Raw genomic sequence first — 19,654 nt, forward strand, 5'->3', positions numbered from 1 at the left:
ATTGAAAATATTTGTTCACTCACATTCCTAGGTTAGCAGACTTTTTTTTCTCACAGGACAACTACAACCCAAACAGTGAAAATAGCTTTTCAGTGCTAGTCACCACAGTCACAAGCCAACATTAAATTCTTACATATGCCACTTTAAAAAAATACTAAGCACCCTACCTTGGGCCTACTTAGAGGAAAACTTGTTTATACTTAAAAGAAAGGTTTTTCATGTCCAAAATAGTTATTTTGACAAGCTGGCCTAGGTGTTTAAAAGCTGCAGAAGTTATACTAGAAAGAGTGCCCTCAAACCATGTTTTTTCTCATTCTAGTGGATGTTACAATAAATGCCATCCACAGGTGACATTTAACTTTCCATGCCTTTGGTGTATTTTCTTGCATCATATACTATGGCGTTACTGGAAAGTTAAATAAATCAATTGAGGATAAGCCAATTTTCCTATGGGGCATAGCACATACACTGTGGCAAGGACAGCAGTGCACCAGTGTGTAGATGCTCAAAAAGCAGCAAGGCACTAAGGAAACTATGGAGGTGACCATGCAAAAAGCAACAATTTCTAACAGCTGCTTAACAACAGCACCCACCATGAATCAGTGCAGAGACAGATTGATGGGACTAATGAGAGCATAACAGGAAAACAGGAGTAATTGAACTAACTTAGGACTCGTGGAGAGGGCCTGGAGCAGTCAAAACACAACAGCCTGAGTAGAGATTGTTGGACTGTCAGAGACTGTGGAAGAGTGCGCCAAAGATTGTAGGAAAGTACCAACTTGCCTGGCATGTTACCCACATTTTTACATGTATATTAGTTTGTTTTTGCCCATCTCACTGGGATCCTGCTAGCCAGGACCCCAGTGCTCATAGTTTGTAGCCTGAATGTGTATACCTGTGTAGTGACTAACTGTGTTGCTGAGGCTCTGCTAATCAGAACCTCAGTGCTTATGCTCTCTCTGCCTTTAAATTTGTCACTATAGGCTAGTGACCACTTTTACCAATTTCAATTGGCACACTGGAGCACCCTTATAATTCCCTAGTATATGGTACCTAGGTACACAGGGTATTGGGGTTCAAAGAGATCCCTATAGGCTGCAGCATTTCTTTTGCTACCCATAGGGAGCTCAGACAAACCTTTACACAGGACTGCTACTGCAGCCTAAGTGAAATAACGCACACGTTATTTCACAGCCATTTCCACTGCACTTAAGTAAATTGTAAGTAACCTATATGTCTAACCTTCACTTGCTGAAGGTTAGGTGCAAAGTTACGAAGTGTCAGAGCGCCCTTGCACCAGCAAAGGTGCCCCCACATATTTCAGGTCATTTCTCCGGACTTTGTGAGTGCGGAGACACCATTAAACGTGTGCATTACATATAGGTAAATACCTATATGTAGCTTCATAATGGTAACTCCGAATATGGCCATGTAACATGTCTAAGATCATGGAATTGTCCCTCATTCCAAATCTGGTATTTGGGAGCCATCCCTGGGGCTCCACTATGGACCCCGGGTACTGCCAAACCAGCCCTCTGGGGTTTTCTCTGCAGCTACCGCTGCTGCCACCCTACAGACAGGGTTCTGCCGCCTCCTGGAAGGAAGGCAGAACAAAGAATTTCCTCTAAGAGAGGGTGTTACACCCTCTCCCTTTGGAAATAGGTGTTAAAGGCTGGGGATGGGTAGCCTCTCCCAGCCTTTGGAAATGCTTTGAAGGGCACAGATGGTGCCCTCCTTGCATAAGCTAGTCTACACCTGTTTAGGGAACCCCCAGTCCCTGCTCTGGTGCAAAATTGGACAAAGGAAAGGGGAGTGACCACTCCCCTGTCCATCACCATCCCAGGGGTGGTGCCCAGAGCTCCTCCAGTGTGTCCCAGACCTCTGCCATCTTGTTTCCAGAGGTGTGAGGGAACTCTGGAGGCCTCTGAGTGGCCAGTGCCAGCAGGTGATGTCAGAGACCCCTCCTGATAGGTGCTTACCTGACTAGGCAGCCAATCCTCCTCTGAGGGCTATTTAGGATCTCTCCAGTGGGCTTTTCCTCAGATAATGACTTGCAAGAATTCACCAGAGTTCCTCTGCACCTCTCTCTTCGACTTCTTCCAAGGATCGACCGCTGACTGCTCCAGGACACCTGCAAAACTGCAAAAAAGTAGCCAGAAGACTACTAGCGACATTGTAACACCTAATCCTGCTGGCTTTCTCGACTGGTTCCTGGTGGTGCATGCTTTGGGTGCTGCCTGCCTTCATCCTGCACTGGAAGCCATGAAGAAATCTCCTGTGGGTTGACGGAATCTTCCCTATGCTTCAGCAGGCACCAAACTTCAGCTTCACCAGTACTCTGGGACCCCTGTCATCCTGACAAGCCTGGCCCCTGGAACACAGGTGGTGGACCCAAGTGACCCAGACTGTCCAGTGGTCCAACCGTCTGAATTTTGAGGAGGTAAGTCCTTGCCTCCCCTCTCCAGACAGTAATCCTGTGCACCGCATGAACTGCAGCTACAAAGGCTTCTGTGCACATTTCCATGAAATCCTGCACACACAGCCCAGCCTAGGTCATCAACACTCTGTCCTGCGATGATCAGCTCCCTGAGTTGATCTCTGGTGTCGTGGGACCTCCTTTTGCAGTGTTGAGACAACTGCCATGTTCAGACTTCTTGAACCTGTGTTCAAGAACTTCTGCGGGTGCTTCCTGCTTGTGCATAGGCTCTCTACATTACTGAGGGCCCCCTCTGTCTCCTCTCTCAAGTGGCGACATCCTGGTCTTTCCTGGGCCCGGGCAGCACCCTTTTTCTTTAACTGCGACCCTTGCATCTAGCAAGGCTTGTTTGTGGTATTTTGCCAAGGAAAGAACTCTGCAAACTCCAGCACGCTGTGGGACATCTTCTGCACAAAGGAGAAGTTCCTAGCACCTTTTGCTGTTGCAGAATCTTCAGCTTCTTCCATCTGGAGGCAGCCATTTTGCACCTTCATCCGGGGTTTAGAGGGCTCCTGCCCCCGGACACTTTTGCGACTCTTGGAAAGTCTCCAGAAATACTCTCAGATCTCTGAGAAATATTTTGGGTAATATTTCAATAATTCTTTTTGGATTAATATTGTTATATGATAATTTTTCAGTCTCAGTATTAAAAAATCTGAAGCATCACTGTATGGATGCTATTTGTTGAGGGTGTGAAATTCCCACAGTTAAATGAAATTTTGGAAAATTATGTGTAATTATATGAAATGCACAACTACATTTCGTGCTATATTTTAGTGTGACGCGAGAACACACTTTGTGCAAACAAAAGATCAAAAAACACAGCTGTATCTAACAGCAAGCACCCTCATTCTGGCCGTGCTTCTTGTTCTCATGTGTTCACACTAAGGCATATTAAAGAAAAGAGGTGCTGCATCCAATCAATGCTCCTTTTCTAGCGCCCCTTAGTGCCCTCCTACTGCCACCATGTGTGTGCCATGTTTAATATAAGGCGCACTAAGGCGCAGGGTAGGAGCTCTAGAGTCAAAACTTTTTACGCTATTGATGTACTTTTCAGGACTTGCGCCAAAAATGTTGGCACTAGTCCTGTAAAGTACATAGAGGCCCTTTTATTAAATGGTGTGCCTACTTTTAATGCCTGCTCAGAGCAGGCAATAAAAAATGCACCAAGAAATCTTAATGGGGAACACCCTTCTTGCATACATTATGCCTGACACAGGAATAATGTGACGCCAGCGGTTAGAAAGTGGCGAAATGCAAGCATTGCACCACTTTGTAGATATGCATAGTGATTTTTTAAGCCTAACGTCAGATTACCGTAAAAAAACTACACTAATGTGGCCCTAGAGCTTTTTAAATCTGCTCCTAAATATTTGCTGAAAATGTAGCATAATACTTGATTTTTTAAATTTTCGTGTAACTCGAAGTTAGTCGAAGTTACTGAAATTACACGAGATTACGGCGCGTAATGGAAATTTGTCCTGAACTACTTATTTGTCAGTCTTATTATGTCTATCAAAGCAATCTGAAAAAAAAAAATATACACGATATAAATGCAATTAAATTTTATTTGACACCTGAATGAATGTACTTCGTGTATGAAACGGAAAAATACATACGGGGGATAAAGTCTGACATTGATCTGAAATACAGAAAAAATTATGAAGGTTTACTTCAAAAGACACGAGGAAATACGGTATTTTCATGCCACACAAAAATAAACTATTTTAAGTTCCCGTATTGCTCCCTTCTTCCAAAAACATCCCTGTGAGGTTTTATCATCCTATCACATCTGATCATCTTCCCGCACGTCTGCAGAAGGCCTATTTGGAAAACAGATAGATTTACATGGTAATGGACTGGCACGGTTGGTTTTGAAGATAACCTGATAGATTCGCTTCTTTTTCAACTTGAGCAGACTCAGACATTCTGCTGGAGCCCCTGCTTATAGTGCCAGCTCCTGTAAATGACATGTACAATACAAAGAAAAGTATTTACATTGCGAGGTAGTGAGTCTGAGGGCTTTTAACTGGATTTAATTTCCCCTGGTGTTCATGTAAAACGTTTATCCTGTACAAACGAATGTGTAAGGGTGTCAAAGGTCTTTGAAAGCCCACCCATTACGAGTAGAGAATGAAAGAAATCCTGACAATTAACTGCCATAGTAATAACACAGTAATCAAAGAGGGTTTCCCGGTAGCTTTGTAAAGAACATAAAAATCAAAATGAAATCCTTTTTGAGGCACAGGTTTATTTGCTCTCTTTTTGTTCAGCACATACTATTATCCTTGAGATTGAATAGACATTTGCGCTCACCTTTAATGCTAGTTGTTTTCAGCGTATCACACAAGTCTTTTATTTTTATTAGAAATGACTACTACAGAGGCTTTTTGTTACATTGTTTTCCTGTAGAAAATATGACTTTCACTGTTGGTCTGAAAAGCAAGAAGTATGCAACTTTGTAACAGTCTTTAATTCCAATATTTTGCACTATATAAAATGTCTATTGTAAGGTGTCCCAGCTATAGTGTCTCTGTGTTAAGCATGTGCCAGCAGGAGATACAGCTATGTACATTTTCATTTTCAGTATTATGACAAATAGTACATTTCACATTCCAGTGATAGGTTTTCCAGAATTGTCTTCTGAACACCACCCAAGAGAGGGTTTTCTAGGCCCTATGTCACTAAGGACTAAGTCAATGTGCCAACACAAGACAGAGGAGTATGTCGACTGCAACCATCTGAGTACTGGCTGTGTAATATGTTTTAAATAACAGTCCATCCTGTGATGCTTTATAAGAATAGTTAGCACAAACCAAGCCCTATTTCATTACAAACAGAAACAGAGAAGAACATTAGGAAGCTAATATTACATTAACATTTATAAAAAATCAAAAATATCCTAGTACACACAATATGATTAGTATCTATTATAGAAATAAAGGAGTGACAATGATACTTGTCAGAAAGCAGGCCATAGAAAAAACTGGAACACTGTGATGGTATTATAGGACTTCTAGACATCAACATCCCCAATCTCTCCTTTCCCTGGGCTAACTAAGTGGGATATTTATTTTCCTTTTGCGCCACCTTGCACCACATTAATGTCATTATTTATGACGTTAATATGGCCAAACAAGGCCTAAATCTCAGCACGGTATTTACAGGGTGGCGCAATGCATGTATTGCGCCACCATGTAACCCTTTGCTCTACATTATGCCTGCGCCAGGCATAATGTATGCAAAGGGGGCGTTCCCCTGTTAAGGAGCTGAAAAAATGGCATAAGGAAATTGCACCATTTTTTACGGCACTTTTAACGCCTGCTCAAGAGCAGCCATTAAAAGGGGGTTTTCATTCTTTAGAATGGAGCCCGTGGTATTCTGCAGGAGTAGCACCACTCTTGTGGCACTACTCCTGCAGAGTACATCAATAGCATCATGTTTAATGATGCTATTGCCCCCTACCCTGAGCCATGGTGCACTGTATTTTAAATATGGTGCATACATGGTGGAGGTAGGGGGGTGCTAAGGGGCACAGGGAAAGTGGCGTTGCACCGAGCCACTTTCAGAAATCTGCTCCTAAGTGCCAAAAAGGGACTTACTTGAGTATCATAGATGATTCACATCTGCCTACCTTTTCTGAACAATACAAGCAGTGTTCAATAAAGAAACAGCTACTCCTTCTGTGGTCTCTGCTTCTCAGAGGATATGTCCTAAAGTGAGGGGGAACTAGTAGGAGAACTCAATGTGCCTTCTTCATAACCTTCAGCAAGGAAAAGGTATGTAAGGCTACTGGATGACCTTCAGTTTAGAATCCCTGGATTGAAGTTCCTCTCTAATGCTTCATAGTAGTTTATATTTTCTTTCTGCTCATTGTTGATGGTGTTTAGGATGAACAGCAAATATTGAATCCCTTCTAAACTTACCAACTTATATTCTACAACACATTGCTTTGTTTAAGAACAGTAATTATGAAATCAAGATATTAATTTCCATGAAAGCTTGTCATTATTAAAACAATAACAAGCTAAAAAAAGGAAATCCTCACTAAACTAGAACATGAATATATTCAAGCCAGCTGAATTATCATGTTGTAATGAACCAGCTAATTTAATGGCAATTATATTTCTGCATTTGCATTTAAATATGTACCTAAATAAATGTAAATGTATAACTCAAAAGGGGGAATACCTAAAATATAATCTATATGAAGATTGCATTAATTGTGAAAGATTGTTCCCATGTGTAACACTCACTTTAACTGATCTTAACAATAAAATAATAAAAACAATTTAAAAACAAATTCATAAATAACAGCTGTAACCATACAACATTCAGATTTATATTGAAATACTGAGATACAACACATTGGTGCTGTTTAATATAAAATATACATTTTTGTATCACATTTAGAAAGATGTTGATCTTTTAATGTGTTATCTAAGTTCTTCCCTCCACATTGTCTCTGAAATGGGATCAGCTAGTGGCATTCTTGGAGTACTCAATGGTCCTATGTAATTGCCTCCACATTGTCTCTGAAATGGGATCAGCTAGTGGCATTCTTGGAGTACTCAATGGTCCTATGTAATTGTAGGAGACTGGCCCTCTATGTAGTGTGCAAAGCTAGGCCCATTGTGCAGGTGGTCCAGGCAACCACATGTTGGTTTACAGGGGTAAAAACTAGATCATCTAATGCTCTAATTTTTGCCATACCATGGTAACTCAGCACTTGGTCCAATCAAATCATTTCCTAGTAGGGAAGTCTTATCCTGTCACCAATGCTGACAATGAGACAACGTTCCTTCTCATGGCTATGGTAACCTTTGATTGGGGTAGGAGGGGAGTAGTAGGGCAAAAATAAGTGGTTGTGTCCTCATCCATCCCTGTAGATTGCCTGCTTGGAAATGACCTGGAGCATTCCTCCTCGGCTGAGGTAGAACTAAAGATCATGCAGCAATGCTAGGGATCCCTGAGTGGGCATGTGTCAAGACAAGGGCACAAAGCAAACTTCAGAGAGAAAAAGGAGAGCTGGATCCTGAAACAGTGACCAGCTTCCCAAGGAAAAATACAAGAAGACTAGGGGACCAGCTTCAAAACAGATCCCAAATCAGAATCCCTCTTCCAAGGAAGAGGAGCCACCCTTCCTGGAGGGAACTGAGCCTGAAGAGCTTGGGTCTTACCACCCAGAGCTCATGGGCCGAGGGGGACCCCCCAGGGAAGATCTGTGCCAGGGGCAGAGGACCTGTTCCACTCCTGAAGGCCTGAGGCTTCAAGCTCCTCAGAAAGAGTGAGGACATGTCAGTGATACCCACAGGGTTTATTGGGAGGAGGGGCTGCTGTTCACTGAAGCCAGAGATCTCAAGCCTGGTGCAACCAGGAGAGTCATAGTGCTCCAGCAGTTCAGATAATTCCTCCTCACTCTAACCCATGACATTCCACAAGCTGGGCAACTGGGCCACAATAAAACATTCAATAGGTTAGTTAACTACTTTTATTGGCCAGGAATGCTCCAAAACGTGAAGGGCGTTTATTGGTCCTGCCCCACCTGTCAGGTCAGTGGCAAAGCAGGTGGTCACTTAAAGATCCCCTTAATGCCAATACTTGTGGTTGGGGTACCCTCAAACAGCATCAGGACATAGTTACATACTAGTGGTATTACATTATGCCACTAGATATCCTAAGGCTATAGCCCTTAGGACCATTACTGCATCTGCAGTTGCCAAAGCCCTTCACTGGTATCTTCATTGGGTAGGGTTCCCTAAGGAGCTAGCATCAGACAGAGGTTCAAACTCCATGTCTGCATACTTAAAACACATGTGGAAGGAATGTGGGGTGACCTATAAGTTCCCCAACCACCACATACCATCCACAAATAAATGGACCACCATGGTATGGTTGCTGACTGGTCCTGACCAGCCTGCAAATGCCAGTCACAAATCTGTATCCTTCTCTCTGGGATGCAGAAAACCCCACCTGGGTGGAGGTGCTAACACCACCTCCCTCAGGAATGTGCACTGCCCTGGTGGCAGTGGTTACCACCTCTGAAACTCAACCTCCAAGCCTGCTGCTAGCAGCAGATGGCTGCCCCCATTGCAAGCCCCTGATTTTGGAGAGAGCAGTGGAGGGAAATTCAAAGAAAGGACAAGAGGAGTGGCCCTACCTAGCATGTGCCGTCCCTAAGGTGTTGCATGTGAGGTGGACTCTTCATTTCAATTTCTTCTTTCTTGGATGGAAGGAAAATAGCCAATCATGTGTAGGGAAGTGACCTCTAACCACAGGAAGTGGTCACTTAGTGGGTGTAGCCACCCTAAGTTAGATGAAACATTGGTCGCTACTAGGTACCCCTTAAAACACCCACTAAATACATGTCATCCCCAGACCAATAAATCAGATTCAATGGACAGAAGAAGACCAGCAACAAGAAGATCCAAGGCACAAGAACTCTGGACCTGCTGCACCCAGAAAAGGCGCCAAACCCTGCATGCTGCACCCAGGACCTGACAATCACTGCTGATGAGCTGCTGGACAACTGTGAAAACTCTAAAGAACTCCAGAGGACCTACAGGCTTTCCAAATTGCCAAATAACTCATCCAGAGTGGAGGTACCACTCTAAATCCACAAGAAATCAACAAGCCAGTGAGGTCCACTTCACTGACTGGTTGCTAACTCTGGAACCAGATGACACAGCTGGACCAAACTTCACACCAAAGACCTTGAGGACAATTCCTGCGAGCGTGCACACTCTAGTGGCTGAACCATACCAATACACTTGGTATTCATGACCCGACTTCAGACACCAAGAAAACCAGCCCACCTGGGACTGCAAAAGGACCAAGAGGAAGCCCCAGTAAAGGGACTTTAGAAACAATCCAGACCTCCCACCAGAGTGTCCCTGTTGTCTTGTAATCAACCCTGGAACTGACCTACCTCCTGCTTCTGAGGGCATCTTTGAACACAGCTTCTGGCTCCCCAACTCGCTCTGCACCTGGCCGCCCTGTGCCCTGCACAGACAATCCAGCTGTGTTCTCAATTAATCAATCAATCAATTTTCGTATAGCACAGATACTCACCGATGAGGGTCTCAAGGCGATGGGGGGAGGGTAGGGGCCTGTAGATGGCGAGCGATGGGCTGAGTCTTAGGTGCAGGGGGAGGTTGTTCCAGCTCATTGCTGTGGTGTAGGCGAAGGATCGTTCACTAGCAGTGGTTTTATGAATGTGAGGGATGGTGGCCAGGGCGAGCTGGGCGGAGGGATCTAGCAGAGGTGTGGAAGGAGATGCGGTGGTTCAGGTAGGTTGGTCCAGCATTGTGGGTGAGTAGCTTGAACATGATTTGTTTCTCGACCAGGAGCCAGTGGAGGGTTCTCAGGTGTTGGGTCACATGGTCTTGGTGTGGGAGGTTCAGGATGAGTCTGTTGGTGGCGTTCTGGATGAGTTGTCGTTTTTGTTATGTTTCTAGTCGAGGTGCTGGTGTGGAGGGCAAGCTTCCTTGTGACTAAGGTATGGGTGACTGTCCAGCAGCAGTCTGCTGGGATCCATCTGAAGATCTTCTGAAGTTTGTGGAGTGTGTGCCAGCAGGAGGTGACTGAGTTTACCTGGTGGGTCATGGATAGGGAGGAGTCCAGCATGATGCCTAGGTTGCAGGCGTGCCCAGTTGGTGCAGAGGTGGTGCTGGGGGATGTGGGCCACCAGGAGTCGGTCCAAGCTGAGGTGGCATTTCCAAAGATGATGAGCTCAGTCTTGTCAGAGTTGAGCTTGAGGCAGCTTTCTCTCATCCAGGTGGCGATGGAACCCATTTCTGAGTGGAAGTTCCTTTTTACTGTGTCCGGGTCTTCGGTGAGGGAAATGATGAGTTGTATGTCACAAGCAGGTGGCACAATGTTAATACCGTGGCTTCTGATGATGGCTGCGAGACGGGCCATGTATACGTTGAACAGTACACATGTTCAACGTATGTGGGACTCAGTGAGGATCCTTGGGGGACTCTGCAGTTGACTCCTGTGGGTCTGGATGTGTAGGGCTGGAGCCTGACCCTCTGAGTCCTCCCAGTGAGGAAGGAGTGGATCCATTCCAGGGCTCTTCCACCGATTCCTATGTCATGGAGTCGGGTGTGCAGAGTGCTGTTGGAGATCGTGTTGAAGGCTGCTGAGAGGTCGAGAAGTATGAGTGCTAAAGTGTGGTCATGGTCTAGGAGTAATCGGATGTTATCGGTGGCTGCGATGAGGGCTGTGTCTGTGCTGTGGTTGCTACAGAAACCAGACTGGGAGCTGTCCAAGGAGCTGTTGGCTTCAATGAAATTCCTTTGTTGTGCTTTGATTGCTTTCTTCAATAGTTTGGTGTAAGAGGGTAGCAGCGAGATGAGCCAGAAATTCTATAGTTCTGATGGGTTGGCGGAAGGTTTCCTCAGGAGAGGGCATATTTTGGTGTGTTTCCAGTTTTCGGGGAATGTGCCAGTGTTGGTGGAGCAGTGCATTGTGTTTCGGAGCTCTGCAGAGATGGAAGTAATGGCTCTGATGTATATGTGGTGTTGGCAGGGGTCTGTGAGGGCTCCGGAGTGGGTGCTGTTCATGATGCGGATTGTTTCCTCCGTGGTGAGCGTGGACTAACTGTGGATGGTCTGGGTGGTTTCTGGTCGGGGTGGATCGGTCGCAGTTTCCGGTGCCAGGATTTTCAGGGAGGAAGCTGTCGTAGATGTCCTGGATCTTGCAGTGGAAAAAGGTGGCAAGTTTGTCGCAGAGGTCTTGTGATGGGGGGATGATGGTGGCTTTGGAGGGGGGATTTGTGAACTCGTTGATGACTGAGAAGAGTTCATTTGAGTTATGTGTGGAGGAGCTGATGGGATCCTGGAGTGCACCCTTCCTTGCGTTCTTGATGTTTCGGTGGTGGGTGGTGGTTGCGGCTCTGAAGGAGGCAAGGTCTTCACTGGTTTGGCTGTTCCTCCATTTCTTCTCTAAACGGCTGCCTGTACACTTTGATTCTTGGAGTTGGGTGGGGAACCAGCTGGCTTTCCTAGGTACACGTTGGCCAATGTCAGCTGGAGGGAGGCTAGAGTGTCTGCGCATTCGTTCATCCATGTGCTGAGATTCCGCGCTGCTGTGTTGGCATCATCGGAGGGAGGAGGGAGGGATTTGGCAAAAGATGAGGTGAGTTGCTTGTTGGTGATTTTGTTCCATTTCCTGTGTGGGGTCCTGGGGGTGCGGGTGCAGGTGCAGCTGCTGCATCGGGTGATTGTGAAGTGTATGCAACTCTGGTTGGTCCAGTCTGGGGTGGAGATGGTCTTGGTGTTGATCCAGTTGCTTGAGGTGAAGATGGGGTCCAGTGTATGTCCTGCGATGTGTGTGGGTACGGAGACCAGCTGTCTGTGTCCGAGGGTGGTGAGGCTGTCGAGTAAAGCAGTGGTGTTCGGGTCAGCGTGGTCCTCAAGGAGGAAATTCAGGTCACTGAAGAGGAGGTAGTCGTCTGACGCAAGGGCCTAGTGTAGCAATGTCTACAACATCATCTATGAATGCTGTGTGGGGGCCTGTACACCAGGGTGCTTCGGATGGAGGAGTTGTGGTTGAAGTGGACCAGGAAGTGAAGGTGTTCCATGGTGGTGCATTGTTCTTCTGGGGCGGCCTTGATGCATAGTGAGGACTTGTGTACGATTGCGTGTCATTCGTCCTCCAGGCAGGAGGGCCGGTACCTCCTTAGGATGTTGTATCCACTGGAAAGGCGATGGTGATGTCTGGTCCCGAGGCGGGGTTGGTCAAGATTTTGGTAAGGAAGGCCAGGTCCAGTCGGGCGGTGTCAATCAAATCCCAGAGCTCAGTGGCGTGTTTGTGAAGAGAGCAGATGTTCAGGAGCAGGCAGTGGATGGGGCTGTGGAGTATGTTGGTATCTCTGTGTGTGGAGAGTATCTTCAGCTCGTTGAGGTTGACACTGAATTTGTAGGGGGTAGTTTAACTGAGATCCAGGGTACCTGGTGCTGTGCGTAGTCCGGGTGCGGATGGGTGCAACCGGGCTTGCTTTTTGCTGCCATTAAGAAGGAGGGGGTAGGGGGAGTGGTCAACTGGGAGGAGAGAGGGAGGAAAAGGTGCTTCGCGGGAGGGTGGGGGGCCATAGGGGCCAGAGAGGCGCCAGAGGGGGGCAGAGGAAAAGGAAGAGAGATTGAAGGAAAGGAAAAACAAGGCAGACAATGAGTGAAAAAAGGCGGAAAAAGCTAGAGTCAAAAGAGAGATAGAGAAAAAATACTTACTTGTGAGAAAGTAACCTCTTTCTAGCATGGTTACACCCACTTTTGGCCTCTTTGTGAGTGTGTGTCAGTGTGTTTTTACTGTGTCACTGGGATCCTGCTAGCCAGCACCCCAGTGCTCATAGATAAAAACCTATATGTCAGTATGTTTTGCCTGTCTCATTGGGATCCTGTTACCCAGGACCCCAGTGCTCATAGTTTGTTGCCTAATGTGTATGCCTGTGCAGTGCCTAACTGTGTCTCTGAGGCTCTGCTAATCAGAACCTCAGTGCTTATGCTCTCTCTGCTTTTAAATTTGTCACTGTAGGCCAGTGACTTAATTTACCAATTTCAATTGGCACACTGGACCCACCTTATAAGTCCCTAGTACATGGTACCAAGGTACGCAGGGCATTTGGATTCCAGGAGATACATATTGTAGGAGGCTGGCCTGGCTTGTAGTGGGTACCAAGGAGTACTTACACTCTGTACCAGGTCCAGTTTTCCCTTATTAGTGTAGAAGAGGTTTTTCTAGCAGCTTAGGCTGATAGAAGGTAGCTATAGCAGAGCAGCTTAGGCTGAACTAGGAGACATGCAAAGCTCCTACTATACCACTGGTGTCATATGCACAATATCATAAGAAAACACAATACACAGATATACTAAAAATAAAGGTACTTTATTTTTATGACAATATGCCAAAAGTATCTCAGTGAGTACCCTCAGTATGAGGATGCCAAATATACACAAGATATATGCACACAATACCAAAAATATGCAGTAATAGCAAAAGGAAGTAATGCGAGCAATGTAAAGTTACAGTAGATTGCAATAGGAGCACATAGGTATAGGGGCAACACAAACCATATACTCCAAAAGTGGAATGCGAACCACGAATGGACTCCAAACCTATGTGAGCTTGTAGAGGGTCGCTGAGACTGTAAGAAAACAGTGAGGGTAAGAAAAATAGCCCACCCCAAGACCCTGAAAAGTAGGTGTAAAGTGCACCTATATTCCCCAGAGAGCACAGAAGTCGTGATAGGGGAATTCTGCAAGGAAGACCAACACCAGCAAAGCAACCAAAGTGGATTTCCGGACGAGAGTACCTTTGGAACAAGGGGACCAAGTCCAAGAGTCGCGACAAAGTCGAGATTGGCCAGATGCCCAGGAAATGCCACCTGAGGGTGCAAAGAAGCTGCCACTGGATGGTAGAAGCTGTGGATTCTGCAAGAACGAAGAGGACTAGGAACTTCCCCTTTGGAAGATGGATGTCCCACATCGTGAAGAAGCTTGCAGAGGTGTTCCCACGCAGAAAGACCGCAAACAAGCCTTGCTAGCTGCAATGGTTGCGGTTAGGGTTTTTGGATGCTGCTGTGGCCCAGGAGGGACCAGGATGTCGCCACTTGGATGAGGAGACAGAGGGGGCGCCCAGCAAGTCAGGGAGCCCTCACAGAAGTAGGCAGCACCCGCAGAAGTTCCAGAACAGGCACTACAGAGAGGAGTGAACCGGAGCTCACCCGAAGACACAAAAGGGAGTCCCATGACGCCGGAGGACAACTCAGGAGGTTGTGCACTACAGGTTAGAGTGTCAGGGCCCCAGGCTTGGCTGTGCACGAAGGAAATCCTGGAAGAGTGCACAGGAGCCGGAACAGCTGCAAATCATGCAGTACACAGCAATGCAGTCTAGCATGGGGAGGCAAGGACTTACCTCCACCAAACTTGGACTGAAGAGTCACTGGACTGTGGGAGTCACTTGGACAGAGTTGCTGAGTTCCAGGGACCACGCTCGTCGTGCTGAGAGGGGACCCAGAGGACCGGTGATGCAGTCTTTTGTTGCCTGCGGTTGCAGGGGGAAGATTCCGTCGACCCACGGGAGATTTCTTCAGAGCTCCTGGTGCAAGAAGGAGGCAGGCTACCCCCAGAGCATGCACCACCAGGAAACAGTCGAGAAGGCGTCAGGATCAGCGATACAAGGTTGCAGTAGTCGTCTTTGCCACTTTGTTGCGGTTTTGCAGGCGTCCTGAGCAGCCAGCGGTCGATCCTTTGGCAGAAGGTGAAGAGAGAGATGCAGAGGAACTCTGATGAGCTCTTGCATTTGTTATCTAAAGAATTCCCCAAAGCAGAGACCCTAAATAGCCAGAAAAGGATGTTTGGCTACCTAGGAAGGAGGATAGGCTAGCAACACAGGTAAGAGCCTATCAGAAGGAGTCTCTGATGTCACCTGCTGGCACTGGCCACTCAGAGTAGTCCAGTGTGCCAGCAGCACCTCTGTTTCCAAGATGGCAGAGGTCTGGAGCACACTGGAGGAGCTCTGGGCACCTCCCCTGGGAGGTGCAGGTCAGGGGAGTGGTCACTCCCCTTTCCTTTGTCCAGTTTTGCACCAGAGCAGGGCTGGGGATCCCTGAACCGGTGCAGACTGGCTTATGCAGAGATGGGCACCATCTGTGCCCATCAAAGCATTTCCAGAGGCTGGGGGAGGCTACTCCTCCCCAGCCCTGACACCTTTTTCCAAAGGGAGAGGGTGTAACACCCTCTCTCTGAGGAAGTCATTTGTTCTGCCTTCCTGGGCCAAGCCTGGCTGGACCCCAGGAGGGCAGAAACCTGTCTGAGGGGTTGGCAGCAGCTGCAGCTGCAGTGAAACCCCGGGAAAGGCAGTTTGGCAGTACCCGGATCTGTGCTAGAGACTCGGGGGATCATGGAATTGTCTCCCCAATGCCAGAATGGCATTGGGGTGACAATTCCATGATCTTAGACATGTTACATGGCCATGTTCGGAGTTCCCATTGTAATGCTATACATAGGTAGTGACCTATGTAAAGTGCACGCGTGTAATGGTGTCCCCGCACTCACAAAGTCCGGGGAATTTTCCCTGAACGATGTGGGGGCACCTTGGCTAGTGACAGGGTGCCCACACACTAAGTAACTTAGCACCCAACCTTCACCAGGTGAAGGTTAGACATATAGGTGACTTATAAGTTACTTAAGTGCAGTGGTAAATGGCTGTGAATTAACGTGGACGTTATTTCACTCAGGCTGCAGTGGCAGGCCTGTGTAAGAATTGTCAGAGCTCCCTATGGGGTGCAGCCATAGGGATCTCCTGGAACCCCAATACCCTGGGTACCTCAGTACCATATACTAGGGAATTATAAGGGTGTTCCAGTATGCCAATGTGAATTGGTGAAATTGGTCACTAGCCTGTTAGTGACAATTTGGAAAGCAGAGAGAGCATAACCACTGAGGTTCTGGTTAGCAGAGCCTCAGTGAGACAGTTATTCATCACACAGGGAACACATACAGGGCACACTTATGAGCACTGGAGCCCTGGCTGGCAGGGTCCAAGTGACACATACACTAAAACAACATATCTACAGTGAAATATGGGGGTAACATGCCAGGCAAGATGGTACTTTCCTACATATATGGGCTGCAGCATTTCTTTTGCCATCCATAGGGAGGTCAGACAAACCCTTACACATGACTGCCACTGCAGCCTGCGTGAAATAGTGTACATGCTATTTCACAGCCATTTTCACTGCACTTAAGTAACTAATAAGTCACCTATATGTCTAACCTTCACTTGCTGAAGGTTAGGTGCAAAGTTATTGAGTGTGAGGGCACCCTTGCACTAGCAAAGGTGCCCCCACATAGTTTAGGGCCATTTCCCTGGACTTTGTGAGTGTGGGGACACCATTACACGTGTGCACTACATATAGGTATATACCTATATGTAGCTTCACAATGGTAACTCCAAATATGGGCATGTAACCTGTCTAAGATTATGGAATTGTCCCCCATTCCAAATCTGGTATTGGGGAGCCAATTCCATGCATCCTGGGGGCTCCACCCTGGACCCCCAGTACTGCCAAACCAGCTCTCTGAGGCTTGCTCTGCATCTACAGCTGCTGCTACCTCACAGACAGGGTTATGCCACCCTGGGGTCTGGGCAGCCCAGTCCCAGGAAGGCAGAGCAAAGCATTTCCTCTGAGAGCAGGGTGTTACACCCTCTATCTTTGGATATAGGTGTTACAGGCTGGGGAGGGGTCGCCTCCCCCAGCCTCTGGAAATGCTTTGAAGAGCACAGATGGTGCCCTCCAGGGAAAAAACAGTCTAAACCGGTTCAGGGACCCCTTTTCCCCTACTCTGGTGGGAAACTGGACAAAGGAAAGGGGAGTGACCACTCCACTGTCCATTACCACCCTAGGGGTGGTGCGCAGAGCTTCTCCAGTGTGTCCCAGACTCCAGCCATCTTGCTTTGCAAGGTGTGGGGGCACTCTGGAGGGATCTGAATGGCCAGTGGCAGCAGGTGACGTCAAAGACCCCTCCTGATAGGTCCATCCTTGATAAGGTAGCCAATCCTCCTCTCAGGGCTATTTAGGGTCTCTCCTGTGGGTTCTCTTCAGATTCTGCTTGCACGTTTCCTTCAGGAATCCTCTGCAACAACTTCAGCATCCTCTGACCTTGAATCAACCGCAGGCTGCTTCAATAAATGCTGTAACTGCAAAAAGTGTCTACAAGAGACACTTTTCTTCAGCAACCTGAGCTCCAAGTCAGCAACAGCAATAGTTTCCACGGTGTGCATTCTCTGGGGACTCCCTGTCTTCATCCTGCACCAGAGGACCAAAGAAATCTCCTGTGGAGTGACGGAGTCACTCCCCTGCTCCAAGCAGGCACCTTCCAAGGTGATGACCGGTAGCCTGTGACTCCTCTCACGGTGATGAGCGTGCTTCTAACGACACAGAGGGTGGACATCATCAACAAAGACTGTCCTGAGGTCCTGCTGATGCAATTTGGAGGAGGGAAGACCTTGCCTTCCCTGAGAACGATGGTACCCCTGTGTTTTGTGCCTTCTTCGCCTCCTGAGGCCCCAGCACTCAACCCTGCAACGCTCAACTCGCAGAGTTGTTCTCCGGCGGCGTGTGACCTTCTTTTGTTGTGCTGCATCAACCACATTTTGCATCTCCTTTGAACCCAGATCCTGCGGCTTCTGAGGATGATGACTTGCATCCTGAGGGCTCTCTAAAGTGCTGAGAGCCCACTCTTCCTCCTCACACAGAGTTGAGGCCCACAGATCCCTCCTGGGTCCATCCAGCGCTATTTTGATGAAAAACGCACTTTTGCCGTAGCCAAAGCTTGTTGGGGCCTTCCAACACGAAATCTCATCTGCAACAATCTTCACGCCATGGTACATCTTTTGCATTATGCAGAAAGCTGCTGGCATCTTTCTAGGGTGCATTTCCGCAGTCTTCTACTAACCAGGGACTCTTCTTTTGACCCTCTTCTGGGTTGGCAGGGGCTCCTGTCCTTCTTGGAACTTCTTTCGACTTCTGGACTTGTTCCCCTTCCTTTGCAGGGCTTCAGGTCCAATAATGCAGCAGTTGTTCTTTGCATACTTGGTTGGCTGCTGCAAAATCCCCAAAATGAGGTGTAGTGTGCCAAAAGGAAACTTGCAGTGCTTTACTCCTGCTTTTTTGGGCTCTGGGGTGGGGTAATTTACTTACCTTTACTGTGCTCTTACTCTCCCAGCGATTCTGCACACACCACACTTGTCTAGGGGGGAGTTTGTGATTCACATTCCACTCTTTTAGTGTATGGTTTCTGTTGCCCCAGACCTATTTGCTCTAAATTCATATCTCAAAAAGTACTGAACCAGTTTTGATGATCTTGGTCTTAACAATTACATAATAATCAGAAGTATTTTTATAAATTAGTCTCAAGTTATTCCTTTGAGTGTGTGACTTGCAAAATTGATGCTGTAAGTACAACAAATGCTTTGCACTACTCTATGATTGGCCTAACTGCTCATCCAAGCTACCATAGCATTAGGTGGTCTATGTTTTACCCTTATAAACCAATGTGTAGTTGCCTGGACCCCGTGCACAGTGTGCATAGCTTTGCACACTACTTAGAGGGACAGCTTCCTACATCCTCCTGAAAAATGTGAGGCCATAAATCACACAGTCACCTCCTATGAGTGCCATTCCAAGTTATAACACCATCCACTGTTACCAGTTAATTAAATCTCTCCCCATTTACATTTAAGGTCAGTAGTAAACTGTCCTGCTATAGCTGATCCCCAGGGTGCAACCAAGGCAACAGAAGTGTTCTTTGTTAATGTAGGAAGCTGCCGTGGTGTGTGGTGGGTACCTAAGGTACTTAAACCTTATACCAGCTCCAGGTATTCCCTATTAGTATAGTGTAGGCAGTGTCTTGAAGCCAGACTCTTAGATTTAGCTGTGGATGAGCAGCCAAGACTTATCTAGAAAACAAGCAAAGCTCCTGAAATTCCACTGCAGTCACACAGCACTTACACGCATGAAAAAATAAAACACTCAGTGTTACAAAAATAAAGGTACTTTATTATGGTAACACAGCACCAAAAATACTATAGAGGCAATACTCCCTCATGAGGTAAGTAATACACAAGATTTATACACTAGTTGTCAGAAATGGGCATAAGAATAGTTAGTAAACAGTGAAAAACAGTCTAAAATACAATAGAGAATAGTGATCCTTGGGGGAGCATAAACCATATACTAAAAAAATAGAATGCAAGAGTTGGACCCCCACCTAGGTAAGTGTAGTGTGTAGTCTGGTGCTGGCGATACTAGAAAAGCACAAAGGTAAGTACCACAACACCACTCCAGCAACCAGGAAAGTAGGAGTAAACCACTAGATTTTCACAAGAAGAGAATTGCAAAACCCAGAGATGATTGCAAGAAACCAATGGTGAAGAGGAAGACCTGTGGAAAGAGGGGAACACGTCCAGAAGACACAGCAGAGTCCAGTGGGGACAGGAACCCCTACCCACCAAGCTGAGGATGTAGGAGTTAGAAGATGGTGAGGGAGGAAAGTCAGCACGTAAGCCCTGGACTCTGAGTCGAGTTCCTGGAGGATGCAGGTGATGTCCCACGCCAAAAGGAAGATTGCAGTTGAGTTTGCATGTTTGATTTCCACCAGCAAGCCTTGGCAT

The sequence above is a fragment of the Pleurodeles waltl genome, chromosome 1_1 (genome assembly GCF_031143425.1).
Source record: "Pleurodeles waltl isolate 20211129_DDA chromosome 1_1, aPleWal1.hap1.20221129, whole genome shotgun sequence".
In the NCBI taxonomy this organism is placed as follows: Eukaryota; Metazoa; Chordata; class Amphibia; order Caudata; family Salamandridae; genus Pleurodeles; species Pleurodeles waltl.